We start from the raw sequence: 17429 nt of genomic DNA, 5'->3' as shown, positions 1-17429 counted from the left end.
TAGAGGTACATCTGCAGGGCACCAGGTTTCTCCCCATATGATAATCTGACGCGCTCGAGTAACTGCAAAAATCCCCGCTTGGGCTCCCCTACAATAACAATTTAGTGAGAACAATGTTTCAAATTTTCGTTTGTTATTAAAACGGTATTTTTTATTCTTATTTGGTAATAAATAAATTTATTTATAAAAAAATAAAGAATCTTAAGTAATTCGTAGTATATAATTTAGGTTTCTATAATATAGATTATATTATAAATTATCTATATCCATTGGAAGCCGAGAAAATACATTTTTATACGTATAGTCGAGGCATTGAAGGATTGAAGTGTCGATTTTTTTGCAGTAAGACGGATTTTAATGCGGATTGGTGCGTTGTATTCGTGAGAATGTCAGGAAATTTTGTGAACTAATGTAATGAATAAGAAATCTCAAATTGCATTTGTGCATAAGAAAAATTCATTTCAAAAATGCATTTCGGTAAATAGTGGGAAAAATTTACTCAATTTTCTTACTCGGGGGTTTTTGGGGTCGCTGAGAACGAATATGAGGTCGGCGAGATTGTGCAAACTACCTGGTGCCTGCAGCGGGTGTAATAAACGTCTTCCTCTGGAGTATTATGGTAATTTCTCATATAGTTGGCTTAAACTCATTACTCGGGGGGTTTCTGGGTCGCTGAAAACGAATATGAAGTCGGCGAGAGTGTGCAAACTACCTGGTGCCTGCAGCGGGTGTAATAAACGTCTTCCTCTGGAGTATTATGGTAATTTATCATATAATTAGTTTAAACTCGTTACTCGGGAGTTTTTGGGGTAATCTATTTTCTTCGATGTAACTATAGTGATCGAAAAGGGTGGTATTTTTATTATAAATAAACATAAATTTTTATTATTATAATATATTTATGGTTAAAAAAGTTCATTATACAAAATTTATCGTAATTTATCTTTAAAATTCATTTTCTTCATCATTATCATCTTCTTCTTCATTATTGCCTTCCTCTCTCGTGTCCAATGCAATATTTGTGCAATCAGAGCCTGCATAATTTTTGCAGGCTAAATTACAAACTAACCCAAGCTTCCTGAACCCGCATGAGTTGCCGCAGTCTGACTTACAACTACAGAATATTAAATTTAAAATGTTTGGAGGACCAGATGGCTGAGTCTTTCTAACTGGAATTAATACATTATTTTGTAATTCCTATCCCCAATCGGTTGGGTTCATGTTAATGTCCTCTCCATGCAGCCAAATTTGTGTTTGTAAATATACCCTTTTTAAATGCTGGGTAAATGCATTAACAGATGAAAGAATTTTTTCAATAACAATCTTTTTATTTTTGGAAATAGCCATTAAGTACTTTCTGTATCTAGTAATTTTCTGTCAAGGCAAAACCACATCATCCACTTGCGACTTAATTCAAACTGCTTTAAATGATATGAAATTAGAATTTAGTCGTTGCGATATTTATTTTTAGTGACCCCAAAAGACCCCCGAGTAACAAGTTTGGGCCAATTATTTAACAAATTACCATAATAGTCCAGAGGAAGACGTTTATTACACCTGCTTAAGGCGCCAGGTAGTTTCCACACTCTCGCCGACCTCATATTCATTTTCAGCGACCCCAAAAACCCCCCGAGTAATGAGTTTAAGTCAATTATATGATAAATTACCACAATACTCCAGAGGAAGACGTTTATTACACTCGCTACAGGCACCAGGTAGTTTGCACACTCTCGCCGACCTCATATTCATTTTCAGCGACCCCAAAAACCTCCTAGTAATGAGTGTAAGCCAATTATATGATACATTACCACAATACTCCAGAGGAAGACGTTTATTACACCCGCTTCAGGCACCAGGTAGTTTGCACACTCTCGCCGACCTCATATTCGTTTTCAACGACCCCAAAAACCCCCGAGTAAGAAAATTGAGTCAATTTTTCCCACTATTTAGCGAAATTCATTTTTGAAATGCATTTTTCTTATGCACAAATGCAATTTGAGATTTCTTATTCATTACATTAGTTCACAAAATTTCCTGACATTCTCACGAATCCAACGCATCAAACTGCATTAAAATCCGTCTTACTGCGCCAAAAATCGACAGTAAGGCCTTTTTTTGTGCTTCAATGCCTCGACTAGTATACGAATTTTAAACATTGAAATTAAATTTGATTAAAGACATTAGAAGACAATGTAACATACGGTGTATAGACAAATAGACACTAAATAGAAAAAATAAAGAATGGAATAACCACACAAGCAGAATGGGGGAGACACGTGTGGTCAAAATAGCAGGAGATGATAAATCATTAAAGACCGGATTATATGTTCCTGTTTTGACTGAAATATGTGCATATATATGTCTGAAATATGAGTAAAATATGTTGAAAATATTCCCTAAAAGTTTAAAATATGTTCCAAATATGTGGAATATGTGAAAAATATTTTAAATTAAGAAGAAAATGTGCATTAAAAATGTATAAAAGTTTTATTAAATAACGGTAAGTACATATATTGACAAAATTAACCTAAATATACGAATGTATACCTATCTAGTACCTATTACTATTACTTACGTTTCTACATTTTATTCCTTCTTATAAAAACAATTCACAATTTTTTAAAATATTTTCAATAGTAAAATTATGTCGCCTATCCGTTAGTAGTAATTTGTATGTTGAAAATCTTTGTTTAACATCAACTGATGTGATTGATGCAAATTTTATAACTTTAACAATCTCCGCATTTAAATTGGTAGTGACATCAAAATCGTCACAAATAATTTGGTTTGCTTCCTGTAATAATAATTTTAAATCACTATTTTTCTGTAAAGTTTCAATCCATTTTTTATTTATTGATTGTCCAATTTTTCCAGAAACTTCTTCAGCGTTTTCCTTAAATTTCTGAATTAAATTAAGGGACTCTTGTAGTGGAAACGATTCTGTTTTCTAAAATTGATTTGCATTTTAAAATCGCACCAATATTTGTTTCTTCAAAACATAAAATTAGTTCTTTTATGGGGAGAAAATGTTCCGCATAAAAACAGGCAGCTTTTAAATATGTTCCCCAACTTGTGATTATAGGCTCCGGTGGCAAAGGAGTATTTGGAAATTTTTCTTTATATATCTGAATCCTTAAAGGCGATTTTAAAAATATTTTCTTCACGTTACTAATTAAACTATTAAATGTAGGAAATGAATTTCGAATTTCTTCCGCCACTCTGTCTAAAAGTCTAAACCATGCGCCAAACACGTCACATGAATTAAATTGGGATATAAAACTTTTAGTTGTTGGCAAGATTTGACCATGTATGACGCAGCATCGGAAACCATAAGCAAGATTTTGTTAGCTGGAACAATGTCGGGAAGGAAAAAGTTCATGAATGCATCATTTAAAAACCTAACCATTGTTACATGGTTAACTGTGTCAAGCTGTTTACAGCCAAAAATATGTCAAAATATGCCAAAATATGTTAAAAATATGCCAAAATATGTTAAAAATATGCCAAAATATGTCAAACGGTCGAAAATATGTTCAAACCATCAAAATATGTTAAAAAACCGAAAATATTCTAAATATGTAAAATTAAATTAGTGTCAAACGCCTTTAATTATCATAATTCGTCCACATCCTGAAGCGTTTGATTGTATCTTTGATGGTTTTCGATATGCAAAAAACATATAATCCGGTCTTTATAAATCATCAATCGATAGAAGAAGTGTCGGCCAACCGCGCAAAAGATGAAGTGACAACCTTCCGTAGATGTATGAATCCGCCAATGAACAAGCAGAATTGCCCTTAAAGAGGAAAAATTAAATTAGCTCTACTTAGTTATTTTGATATTGTTCGGGCGCAATACCGATCGCTTTGATTGCTATAATATAATATTATAATTTTAGGAATATCTTGAAGACAATTAAATTTTTTTTCGAGAAAGGGCTCTGAAAGATAAAGGTACTGATTCAAAGATGGGCGGAGGTAAATTCCTCACCAACCAGTAAAACCATATAATCCGACAGGTATTTTCCTCACCAAATTTAAGGGTTCGTATTAATCTGGTAGGTATTTTCCTCGCCAACTCACTGAGGTAATAAAATAAAAATATAGATGTAATTTAAGAATGATTATTATGAAAGCATCCGAAATCCGAATAAAAGACATTAAATTCCTTACATTATAATAATAGTTTATAATATAGATAATATTCAAAATGTATAAATTATTATTTATTATTTACTATTATTATACTAAGAGACACACTTTACAAAATCCATTTCATTTGATTAGACTGATATCTTTAATACATTTATTTTTCAATTTCACTTTAACTTCTTTATCTTTGATAGGTTTTGCAATATGCAAACTTTAAATTTTAACATAGTATATACCTGAAATTCTTTAATTTATTCTAAGAAGATTATATTATATGGATGGATGCGTATTATAAAACGACGAATTAAAATGCGAATGAAAAGATTCGCAAGCATTCGTAGTACGAATAACAGAAGAATTTGCCTCTGTCCACAAATATGGGGAGAATGTGGTATTTTCGTCTATATGAGTTTCAACTAAATAATCAACATATCTATTTAAAATTTCATTTTCTGGTTTGCATGACATTAAATCAAACACAAAACAATCTGATACGTCTTCTGCTTGTATATATATACAATATGTAAGGCCAAAAGTTTGTTTGAGCCACTTACCTACTTCAGAATCATTTTTGTATATTCTGATGTTAAATCACGAGACTGAATTTTTCTATACCAAGCTCGGTGTAGGTGAAATCTACAACCATGTATTTCAGTGTTCGGACACATTTGAATGATTGCATTATGTATAGCCTTTTCAAAATCTATAAAAATTTTACTAGGATTAAACTCAATTTTGAGAGCTTTAAAAATTTCTGATTTTAACAAATAAAAAAATTGTTGTAAGTTTTTGTTTTTTTGTTTGGCAGTAAACAGTATAATAAAGAAATATAATGCCCATTAATTAGCCCATAACAATTGAATAATTGCAAATAATATGTGGTACAGTAAGAAATGTGCCATACATACATACGAGAGGGACAAAATTATGGAATAAATTCATTTTCTCTAAAATGGACGATTTTGGAGAAAAATGCCGAAACAGGTCGATTTTTATTTTTAAATTACAATTTTTTGGTCTATATTTCATACTAGTGACGTCATCCATCTCAACGTGATCACGTAGTCGATGATTTTTTTAAATGGGAATAGGAGTCGTATGGTAGCTCATTTGAAAGGGTATTTAATTGTCTATTCAGTAATATAAACATTAACATAATTATTTGTACAGGGTGGCCAAAAAATAATTCTTTGATTAAATTAATTGACGCAAAAAGAAGAATTTATTTAATTTATTTGACTCAAAATACATTCTATTGCTGCCAGAGAATATAAAAATAAAAATCGACGTTTCGGGATTATTTTCCAAAATTGTCCATTTTAGAGAAAATGAATATAATCCACAATTTTGCCCCTCTCTGTATAAAATTCAATGTGGCTAAAAGTCTTATATTTGTTTCACAACTAAATGCAGTTATCTTAGTTTTGACACAGTTTATAAACAGAAAATTTTCCCCCTTGGTTGTTTTTTGAGCACACCTCTTCACAAATTCTTGAGCCTCATCAATATTGGAAGGAAGTCAACCAGGCATCATTTTTCGTCGATAATGTATACAGTGAGCACGTAAAGGTTGGAATAAATTGATTTTCTCGAGAATGGACGATTTTGAAAAGAAATCCCGAAACAGGTCAATTTTTATTTTTAAATTTCGACTTTTTGGCGTATATATTATATAGTGACGTCACCCATTTGGGCGTGATGACGTCATCGATAATTTTTTTAAATGAGAATAGGGGTCGTGTGATAGCTCATTTGAAAGGTAATTCAATTGTCTACTTAGTAGTATAAACATTAATATATTTATTTATACAGGGTGTCCAAAAAATTGTTTTTTGAATTAAATTTATTGATATAAAAAGAAAAATCTGTGTAATTTATTTAGTTCAAAATACATTTTACCGCTATCAGAAAACAGGAAAAAATGTTTATTTGACAAATAGTTATTGTTTTTTGCTTAAATTCAATATTAAAGCAGCCACCCATCTGCTTGTTGAAAGTTTGAACATTAATTTAAACGAAAAACAATGATTATTTTTCACATAAACATATTTGTTTCTGATTTTTGAGAGCAGTAAAATGTATTTTGAATAAAATAAATTGCTCAGCATATTCTTCTTTTTATGCCAATAAATTTAATTAAAAAATTTTTTGCTCGACAACCTGTGTAAATAATTATGTTAATGTTTATATTACTGCATAGAGAATTGAATTACCTTTCAAATGAGCTAGCACATGACCCCTATTCTCATTTAAAACAATCATCGATGACGTCATCACGCCCAAATGGGTGACGTCACTGGTATGATATAGATGTCGAAAAGTCGTAATTTAAAAATAAAAATCGACCTGTCTCGGGATTTCTTACCAAAATCGTCCATTCTGGAGAAAATGAATTTATTCCAACCTTTACGTGCTCACTGTATATATTTTTTCTTATGTAACTGACATCAATCGTAGTAAGTAGTAATTGTTTCAGGCAAATTAGCTGCAAGCTCTTGGTGAATAATTTTTGCTGGTTTTTCAGTAGGTATATTCTCTTTCATTTTTACGTTTAAAGAGTTAGAAAAAAATTTTCGATCTATCTTCTGACGATTTAGTTCATGATTATGTCATAGAATACTTCTAGTCATTGTATTTGCCCCTATAATAAACAATTTCGTACTACAAGTTGTTTTATTACCTCCAGAAAACTTCTTCACTTTTTAAAACTGTCACCTTATAAAAAATAAAATTTTCAAATACTAGTAAAGGTTTACCGCGATTACTTTCTATTAAACATGCCATTTTTGTCAAAATTCCAATAATGACTAAAAATAAAATACCATAATTAATTAATTAAATAATTATTATAGATACCTACTGTAATTTTATAGTAGATCAATAATTCCCTGAATGCCTTTTAGTAAAATCTACCTGAGCAACCATTTCAGTTTTGGTGAGGAAAATACCTGTAGGATTATGACATACCCTTCCAAACGCAGGTAAAAAATTATTTTGGTGAGGAAATTACACCCGCCGTCAAAGATTACCATCGTATAGTTTATAACAAATATTATCGCTAATGCCAGTCAATTTTGACCGATTGTATCTCAGAAATCACTGGTCGTAATACAACCGTTTTTTTTTTCTAATAAAAGAAGCGCCTTTCCGAGTAATTTCCTAAGCCATTTTTAGAATTTCTTTTAACTTACAATTACTGTTTATAAGCTTAGGCTTATATAGGCTTTTATTTTCTTAAAAAAAATTAGATTGCAAAATTATTAATGATCAATTTAAGTGGTTGAAAGTATTGAATAAGAAAGGTTTGTTTTTCCTTTTATCGAATATGAAAAGATTGTTTCTGTGTATTTATTTATTGCTGTTTTGCAGTAAGGTTAATAGTGCGGCAGATTCGTGCAAATATTATAATTGCACATTTAATAATAAAAGCATATAATTTGGTACACCTATACGATACATATAAACGTTCAAAAGATATGAGGTCATCTCAGATTTTACCTTTTACAAAAATGGCGGGCATTCAAAATGGCGACGATACATATGTGACTAATAGAACGATAACTTTTGAACTAAAACTCCGACTTCAACCAAATTTACTATATGGGTTCTTTTTTTTGGTATATAAAATCGAGCTCTTGAACTGGAAGGATCGGTTTACCAGAAGTTGTGTTTTTCCTGATTTTTTATGTAAAAATTTGTTGTTTTTTTCAATTCTTTCACCCTGTATATATTAATTTTTCAAAAGGTAATACCGGCATTTAAAAGAGCCTAAATATGTTTTTAGGAAATATTTTGAACTTTTTAATTATGTTAATTACCATTAAATAAAGGCATAACTTATCTTCACATGTACTTATGTGCGGCAGATTCGTTCTAAATATTATAAGAATTATTGTGCATTTAATGATAGAAGCATATAAGTTGGAACACATATACTACACACACAAAGGTTGAAATTTAGATATGAGGCCATCTCAGACTTTGCCTCATAAAAAAATGGCAGGCATTCAAAACGGCGACTAAACATATGTGACTTATAACTCGATAACTGTTGAACGAAAAGTCAGATTTCAACCAAATTTGGTATATAGGTCCTTTTTTTTAAGGTGTAAAATCAAGGTCTTGAACCGGATGAATCAGTTTACCAGAAGTTGTGTTTTTCCTGATTTTCTATGTAAAAATATGTTGTTTTTTTTTCAATTTTTTCACCCTGTATATATTAATTTTTCAAAAAGGTAATACCGGCGTTGAATAAAGCGTAAAAATGTACTTTAGGAATATTTTGAACCTATAATCTGAATATATAACCTTGAATATATAATCTTTAGTTATGTTAATTACCAATTAATAAATGCATAACCCATTTTCACATGTATGTACCTATGAACCTATGTGGGGCAGATTCGGGCCAATAATATAAGAATTATTGTGCATTTAATGGTAGAAGCATATAATTTGGACCACACACAGTACACATACAAAGATTCAAATTTATATGAGGCCATCTCAGATTTTGTCTTTTACAAAAATGGCGGCCATTCAACATTAATCTGCCGCATATAGGTACATGTGATGATACATTATGCATTTATTAAATGGTAATTAATATAACTAAAAAGTTTTAAATATATCCTAAAAAATATTTTTACACTCTTTTCAATGGCGGTATTACCCTTTTGAAAAATGAATATATACAGGGGGAAAGAATTGAAAAAAAAAAGAATGTGTGTGTACTTTGTACGCACGTAAGAAGATATTCTTCTATATTATATAATAGGTAATTTAAACGAAGAAAATATACTTAAAACGTTATTTGTACTTATTTTATTTAAAAATCAAACTAACTTTCTTATCTAGCACTTTCAAAAAAGAAGAATATCTTCAAAAATTATATAATAATATACTTACAATCATAAAATCTATAAAAAAATAATAACTTGCTTGGGGCTTGAACCCACTTCACGTCTACCGCGCCGTACGAAAGTTGACGCCATTTCAAACTGCACCCAACTCTCGTATACGTCATGTGGGAATATACACAAACTAAACGTTTACACCATAAATTTATATGAATTTACTAAAATTATTAGTTTGATTTTTGTCGAAATAAAATACAACAAAATATAGAGTAAGAAAACGATATATGAGATGAAGATTTGTAGAAAGTTTGTTCGTAATCAGATTATGTAAATTAAAGCATTGCCTACTAATAGGTAACTACATTATTTTGTTTACATTTTCCAAATAGATAGGTATTGAAACTATTAGGTATTTCCAACTGAAACATTTAGAATTACGTACCTGCGGCTTTTCAAAACTATTTAAAAAGTCACTATAATTATAAATTTGATTTTATTTAAAAAAAAAGTTTTCAGTCTAATGGCATATAAAACAACATAATGCTATTCTACATCCCACCAGAATGAAAACAATGGGAACCTTCTCTGGTTACACCTCCGAGGCTTCTACAATTTGCAAGCCATACGGATGCTGAGACTAAGGAAGATGAGGGAATTCTACAATTTACAATTCAGGTCCCATCTGCTCAGCGCGGTAAAGTTCCAACGAGAATGGTTCCCTTCATACTCCACACAGAGTAAATGTAAATAAAAAATGAATAACCATTTTCAATTTCGTTGCAAAACGAAACTACAGCCGAACCATATTCTAGTCCAATCAGAGAGTGCTGCAAGCACCTCTACCGGTTTCGAAACTTATTAGTCTCTCATCAGGAGGCACATATGTTTCTCTCCCTGATCCAACCAAAACAAACCCCAGCGTGCAGTCCCGGATTGCAACGAACGAAATGGCATAGATGCCCTAGCGGCAACTGCTAGCAAAAAAAGACTAAGTTTTCACTCTAATGGCGTATAAAACAATATAATGCTATTCTACATCCCACCAGTTCCCATTGTTTTCATTCTGGTGGGATGTAGAATAGCATTATGTTGTTTTATATGCCATTAGAGTGAAAACTTAGTCTTTTTGCTAGCAATTGCCGCTAGGGCATCTATGCCATTTCGTTCGTTGCAATCCGGGACTGCACGCTGGGGTTTGTTTTGGTTGGATCAGGGAGAGCAGCATATGTGCCTACTGATGAGAGACTAATAAGTTTCGAAACCGGTAGAGGTGCTTGCAGCACTCTCTGATTGGACTAGAATATGGTTCGGCTGTAGTTTCGTTTTGCAACGAAATTGAAAATGGTTATTCATTTTTTTTTTATTTTATTTCTGTCCACACATCAATAAAAACTAATATTATACAATATTTTTGTTTACCGATAACCTCCATATTGAACAATTATTGACAGATCATTTCAAAATTTCAACACCCAATCAGAGCCCGTATAACAACTAATACCATACTGTCGGTGTGCGCATGCGCGCGGATCAATCAAATTTTACCCTCAATCGATTCGCCGCTAAAGAAGAATATCTTCAAAAACAACATATTTTTACATAAAAACCAGAAAAAATACAACTTTTGGTCAACTGATTCTTGCGGTTCAAGACCTAGATCTTATACATCAAAAAAAGAACCTATATACCAAATTTGGTTGAAATCGGACGTCTCGTTCAAAAGTTATCGTGCTATTAGTCACATACGTTTAGTCGCTATTTTGAATGCCCGCCATTTTTGTAAAAGGCAAAATCTGAGATGGCCTCATATCTAAATTTGAACCTTTATATGTGTAGTATATGTGGTCCAAATTATGTGCCTGTACCATGAAACGCTCAATTGTTTCACATATCGGACGCACCATAATAAATTAAAACATTTTTAACCAGTCTCTTACAGAAAATTTTAATTATAGCTATTTTATTTCAGTTCGACTTTGCTCCAAAATTCCCAATTTTAATCAGAATGCCACCCCTCAAATCTATAATATGTAGCTTTTTCATAGATCTGCTTTGGTCTATTTATAAACTTTCGCGTTTGCGTCATTTTTGTGTTACAAAAGATTCCCAGAAATTGAATATTTTAAAATTTCCCAGAACGGTTTGTGTGGTCCATTTGACCATTATTCACAACCGCCTATAATCTTTTTTTTTGTCGTATTACAAAATGTCGCATATACCGTTTCACTCAAAGGAAAATGTCATACAGTGATTCGGATTTTTTATTGAAATAGCAAACGTATACAAGTGCAAATATATTAACCTTAATACTGGTGTGACATAAAATTAATTACCCCTATTACAGAATTACAAGGTTGAATATACCTAAATGAATCCTCTCCAATTTTTTTTAACTCGAAAATCGTTTTATCCTTGAGTATTCAATCATGAATGGTCTCTTCATTATATGATTGTAAGGAGGGCATCATCATAAAGGTAATTTACATAACGATTATTGCAAATATTACATTTTTAACAGCCATTAAATGAAATATCGAAGGCTTAAATATAAAACGTCATATTTTTTAATATGGCGAATTTAGGGCTATTCGGACATTCTGCCCAGCCTGTACACTCGTTATAAAATATCATAAACCACAGGAATAGGTATTAAAAAATATTAATTATATTGTTATTATTTTTGTGTTTTGTGGGAGATATATCAACGCAATTTTTTGCATAAACCGCTTCCAAGTATCACTAAAAATCATAATTTCGCTATGCATGAGTTCTCAAAGTGGTTTTAACTTTTTATTATACAACATACTAAAAGAATAATTATTACCGTTATTAATGCTTAATGCTCTAACTTTTTATTGAACACCATACCATAAGAAAAATTGGTATTATTAATGAAAAAATACTAAAAATCACAAAAAATAGTTAAAAAGGTTTTTTTTTTGTAATTTTATTTATTATATTTTCTTACTTACTTCCTTACTTCTATCATACGTTCTTACTTGGCGAAACAATTTTCTTTATATGTTCAATTATCACACAAAATTTAAATAAAATATATCAACTAGTTTTTGGACGATAATTTTTCAATGTGACACTAGAAACAAATTAATAATTTTCAAAATGATGCGTTTTCAACTATCTAAAATCTAAAACTCATGTCTTCAGACAGTTGAAAATTTTATGACAATACGAGGACACTAAAACTTTCAAATCCATTTAAAAAAATTAAAACTCGTTATTCAGGGCATCCTAGGGATATTCATTAGTAATTATTAAATTATTGAACTAATAAACAATTATTGTTCTGAAGTTATTTTCTTGTGGCATTTTTGCAATTAACTAGTTTTGATGAGAAATAAGCCACAATTTTACTAAAAAAATGATTTTGTTAACGTTTCGACGCACAAATCGGGTGTCGTTGTCTAAATACAAAAAATATTAATGAATTAAACAAAAATGTTGTTGCTTAGCAAAAAAATTCTTCTAATAATTTATTTAATCTGACTCATTTATATCGGCAATTCAGACATAATATATTATATATTTTAAAGTAGAAGACTTTAAAATTATATTGCCAATATTTATGAGTTGCGTTCCTGGGACGACTTTATTGAAAGATAGTTCATTCGATTACATGAAATCTACCCCAACTCAAGAATATCCGTCACAAAAAAATCATAACATGTGATCTGTCTAAAGAAAACCACATGCAATGGTGACAGCAAAATTCTCGCGTTAGAGATTCCATAGTAAATCACGAGGGTAAACCAGGAAAAAATCTCGTGATACTATCCCGACATCGTAAGTATTAGGTCTAACTTTAGTTTACTCTCAAAACTAATACCAAATTCTGACCTTAATATGTACTGTTATGCTCTACTTTATCTGTTTTATTAGATTGATTAGCAATTTCTTAATTTAATTAATCACTCAATTAATTTAATTGCTGCCTATGTAAACAAAACCAAATTCAAATTAAATTTTCAAATAAACTTTATTCTCGGAGCTAATTTTGTATTCGATGCAATACCTTAAATTCGTGGCTTCTAGTATCTCTAGTTGCTTACTGCTTCCAGGATAAGACAGGGAAACTAAATACATTCAATATCATATAAATGTAATCTATAATTTATTTATCCAATATGCCGTATTAATAAGATTTAAACAAAAATACTAAAATCTAAGTTTGTTGCAACAACTTCTTACTTAATAAATCAAGTTTTAATTCTGATGTTTTAACACAAAATAATTATTTAAAAAAAAATATCAATTGTTCATACTAAATTTAATAAAATTTACTTTTTTCCTTTTGAATTGATTACTTACAGTTGGAATGACTAACGGAGTTATAGAACTGTTCAATACAAAAAAAAATTAGCATATATGATGTAGATATAAACAAACTCTCTCCATTTCAACAAATGATTTGACTAATTTTTTGTTTCTTCACTCCTTCTTCTCCCAGATTGCGTCGTCCTTGATTCTTCCTCACGTACTCTTTGGATGTTGCGACAAAGTCCCTCTCGTCCAAACTGCTTCAAAAACAAACAAAAACAGAACTCGCTCGAATTCTCCTCAGTTTCTCCTTGCTCGATATCTTGTGCAAATAGATACCAATCAGCTACTCGTTCTAGACAGAACAAAGGAATCTTTCTCGGACACAGAAAAATTTTACTTCTCAACCGGTCAACGATTTCGTTTCAACTTAATTCTGCTCGCAAATGCCGATTTCACCACTTTACACTGATTTCTCACTTTTCAAAAACTGGACTGCCCCGTCCCGATATTAATCACACAGTGACCATCTTTTCTCTCTCAAGTTCAGACTCCCCATTCTCATCCCTTCCATCGATCTTTCTCTACCATACATAGATATATAAACAATACTAAAACATAAAATATGTACTAACTCGATATGTTATTGACTTACTAATCCTGGTATTTTCTTTCTATTGACTTCCTCTTTTAGTATGGGTAACCACATGCTACTGCATTCTACCGAGGAATTTGCGACACAATTGGTTTCATTTAAAATAATTAAATCTGCTTCTTTGATTTTTTCTTTTTACTATCTGTTTCTTTCAGGACTATAATGTTGTTCTGAAGCTATTTCCTTGTGGCATTTTTATAATTAAGTATTTTCTATGGGAAATAAGCCACAATTTTACTAAAAAATGGATTTATTAACGTTTCGAGGCCCAAATCGGGTTTCGTTGTCAAAATACAAAATACTATTAAAATAAACAAAAATGTTGTTGCTAAGTAAAAAAAATTCTTCTAATAATTTATTTAATCTGACTCATTTATATTGGCAATTCAAACGTATATTATACATTTTAAAGTAGAAGACTTTAAAATGATATTTTTACTAAAGACTTTACTAAAAGATAGTTCATTCGATTACATGAAATCAATCCCAACTCAAGAATATCCGTCGTAAAAAAAATCATAGCATGTGATCTGTCTTTAAAAAGACAACCAAATGCAACGATGACAGTAAAATTCTCGCGTTAGAGATTCCATAGTAAATCACGATGGAAAACCAGGAAAAAACCTCGTGATACTATTCCGACATCGTAAGTATTTGGTCTTACATTTAATTTACCTTCAAAAAACTAATACCAAATTCTGACTTTAATGTTTAAATTATAAATAATATTAATAATACATAGATATACAATAAGTAATACTAAAATATAAAATTTGTACTAACTCGATATGTTATTGACATACTAATCGTGGTATTTTCCTTCTATTGACTTCCTCTTTCAGTATGGGTAACCACATCCTACTGCATTCTACCGAGGAATTTGCGACACAATTGGTTTCATTTAGCATAATTAGAGCCGCTTCTTTGATTTTTCTCTTTTTACTATCTGATTCTTTCAGGACTATACTTGAATCTATCCACTGAACTCTATGTTCATTATCCCACGCGTGTTGACATATTTGAGATCTATCAAATTCTCTATTTTTAATATAAGACTGATGTTCACTTATTCTAACGTTTAATGGTCTTGATGTTTCACCTAAATAAAATTGTTCGCATTCACAAGGTATTTTATAAATGCAATTCTTTGTTCTTTCTTCACAACGAAACCCGATTTGGGTTTCGAAACGTTAATAAATTCATTTTTTAGTAAAATTGTGGCTTATTTCCCATAGAAAATACTTAATTCAGGACTATACTTGAATCTCTCCACTGAACTATGTGTTCATTATCCCATGCGTGTTGACATATTTGAGATCTATCAAATTCTCTATTTTTTATATAAGACTGATGTTCTCTTATTCAAACGTTTAATGTTTCACGTAAATAAAATAATTCGCATTCACAAGGTATTTTATAAATACAATTCTTTGTTCTTTCTTGTTCACTGTTAGGTTAAGTTTTAGATAAAGAAACTTAAAACAATAGGAAATAAATTCAACATTTCAACAACATTTAAAACAACAAACACGTTGAGATCTATTCTATCTAAAACTAAACCTAACAGTGAACTAGAAAGAACAAAGAATTGTATTTATAAAATACCTTGTGAATGCGAACAATTTTATTTAGGTGAAACATCAAGACCATTAAACGTTAGACTAAGAGAACATCAGTCTTATATTAATAATAGAGAATTTGATAGATCTCAAATATGTCAACACGCATGGGATAATGAACATAGAGTTCAGTGGAGAGATTCAAGTATAGTCATGAAAGAAACAGAGAGTAAAAAGAGAAAAATCAAAGAAGCGGCTTAAATTATACTAAATGAAACCAATTGTGTCGCAAATTCCTCGGTATAATGCAGTAAAATGTGGTTACCCATACTAAAAGAGGAAGTCAATATAAAGAAAATACCAGGATTAGTAAGTCAATAACATATCGAGTTTATATACATGATTATATACATAGAGTACATATTTTATATTTTAGTATTGTTTATATGTATTCTAATATGTATCTATGTATTATTAATATTATTTATAATTTAAAATAACATATTATGTACATATTAAGGTCAGAATTTGGTATTAGTTTTGAAAGTAAACTAAAGTAAGACATAAGATATAATACTTACGATGTCGGGATAGTATCACGAGGTTTTTTCCTGGTTTTCCCTCGTGATTTACTATGGAATCTCTAGCGCGAGGATTTTACTGTCACCATTGCATGTGGTTGTCTTTTTAAAGACAGATCACATGTTATGATTTTTTTTTTTGACGGATATTCTTGAGTTGTGGTTGAATGTAATCGAATGAACTATCTTTCAATAAAGTCGTCCCAGGAACGCAACTCATAAATGTTGGCAATATCATGTTGAAGTCTTCTACTTTAAAATATATAATATATTATGTCTGAATTGCCGATGTAAATGAGTCAGATTAAATAAATTATTATAAGAATTTTTTACTAAGCAACAACATTTTTGTTTAATTCATTAATAATTTTTTATTTTGACAACGACACCCGATTTGGGCGTCGAAACGTTAATAAAATCATTTTTTTTTAGTAAAATTGTGGCTTATTTATCCTCGAAACTAGTTAAACAATTATTACTAATTAAAATAACTTTTTTTAATTATTGTACCTTACTTTTTTTTAAATAGATATTGAAGGTCAGTTGGCTGGTATCTTCCGCGGGACTCTGATGTCCTTTTTTGAGCAAGGATGACCTCTTGTCAACTTAAAACAAAACGGACAAAATACTACTGGATAACATAAAAATAATATAGAGTATATATAAAGAAGAAGTTAGAAGTTCAACAATTTTTAGACATACAAAATATCTCGATGGAATATGAAGGCAAAAACAATGTTTTGGTACCACAAAAGTGATCATTTTTCTCTAAGCAACAATAAGGGACAGTATCAAAAATACGAAGATATTTTCTTATGAACCACTTTGATATTGATGTGGAATTTTCCATTTTGGCAGTTTAATTTAAAATATTACTTACTACTTACTTAAACTTTTAATTTTGTTTTCTTTCTACATACCTGAAACAAAAAATAAAAAATTTAAGAAAATTCTAATATAAATAAAAGGTAAATAATTTTATTCTTTCTATTTTATCTACCTATTTTATTTTTACTGGGAAAAAGACACAATTTTAATTTAGAATTAAGTTTATTTTACATTTCAATTTCCACTTCGGAAATCGTTCTCAAAATACAAAACAACAATATTTATATACACGAAAGAAGGAATATGATTAAAGGAAGGTACTGAGAGTATAATTAAAGTCACAAATTTATTTCATTTGTCTCTTCCACTCTGTACAACAGTTTGTTGTTGGTCTTGACCCTTTGGTTTGCGTAGATAACCATAGGTTTGGATGTAATTGAGAAAATCATACTCGTGCATTTTTTATCGTTATTATTACGCGTTCGTGTTATGTAATTGTACTAAAATAAGCAATTTTCCAA

General features: G+C 30.4%; 1 protein-coding gene across 1 annotated transcript in view; it reads left to right on the top strand.

The window, feature by feature from the left end:
* LOC126879895 (tachykinin-like peptides receptor 86C) overlaps positions 1-17429 on the top strand; it is an 883727-nt gene that overhangs the window by 275107 nt on the left and 591191 nt on the right. The gene's annotated exons all lie outside the window — the stretch shown is intronic.

This window comes from Diabrotica virgifera, chromosome 2 (genome assembly GCF_917563875.1).
Source record: "Diabrotica virgifera virgifera chromosome 2, PGI_DIABVI_V3a".
NCBI classification, from domain to species: Eukaryota; Metazoa; Arthropoda; class Insecta; order Coleoptera; family Chrysomelidae; genus Diabrotica; species Diabrotica virgifera.
This window is presented reverse-complemented; position numbering and strand designations above follow the sequence as displayed.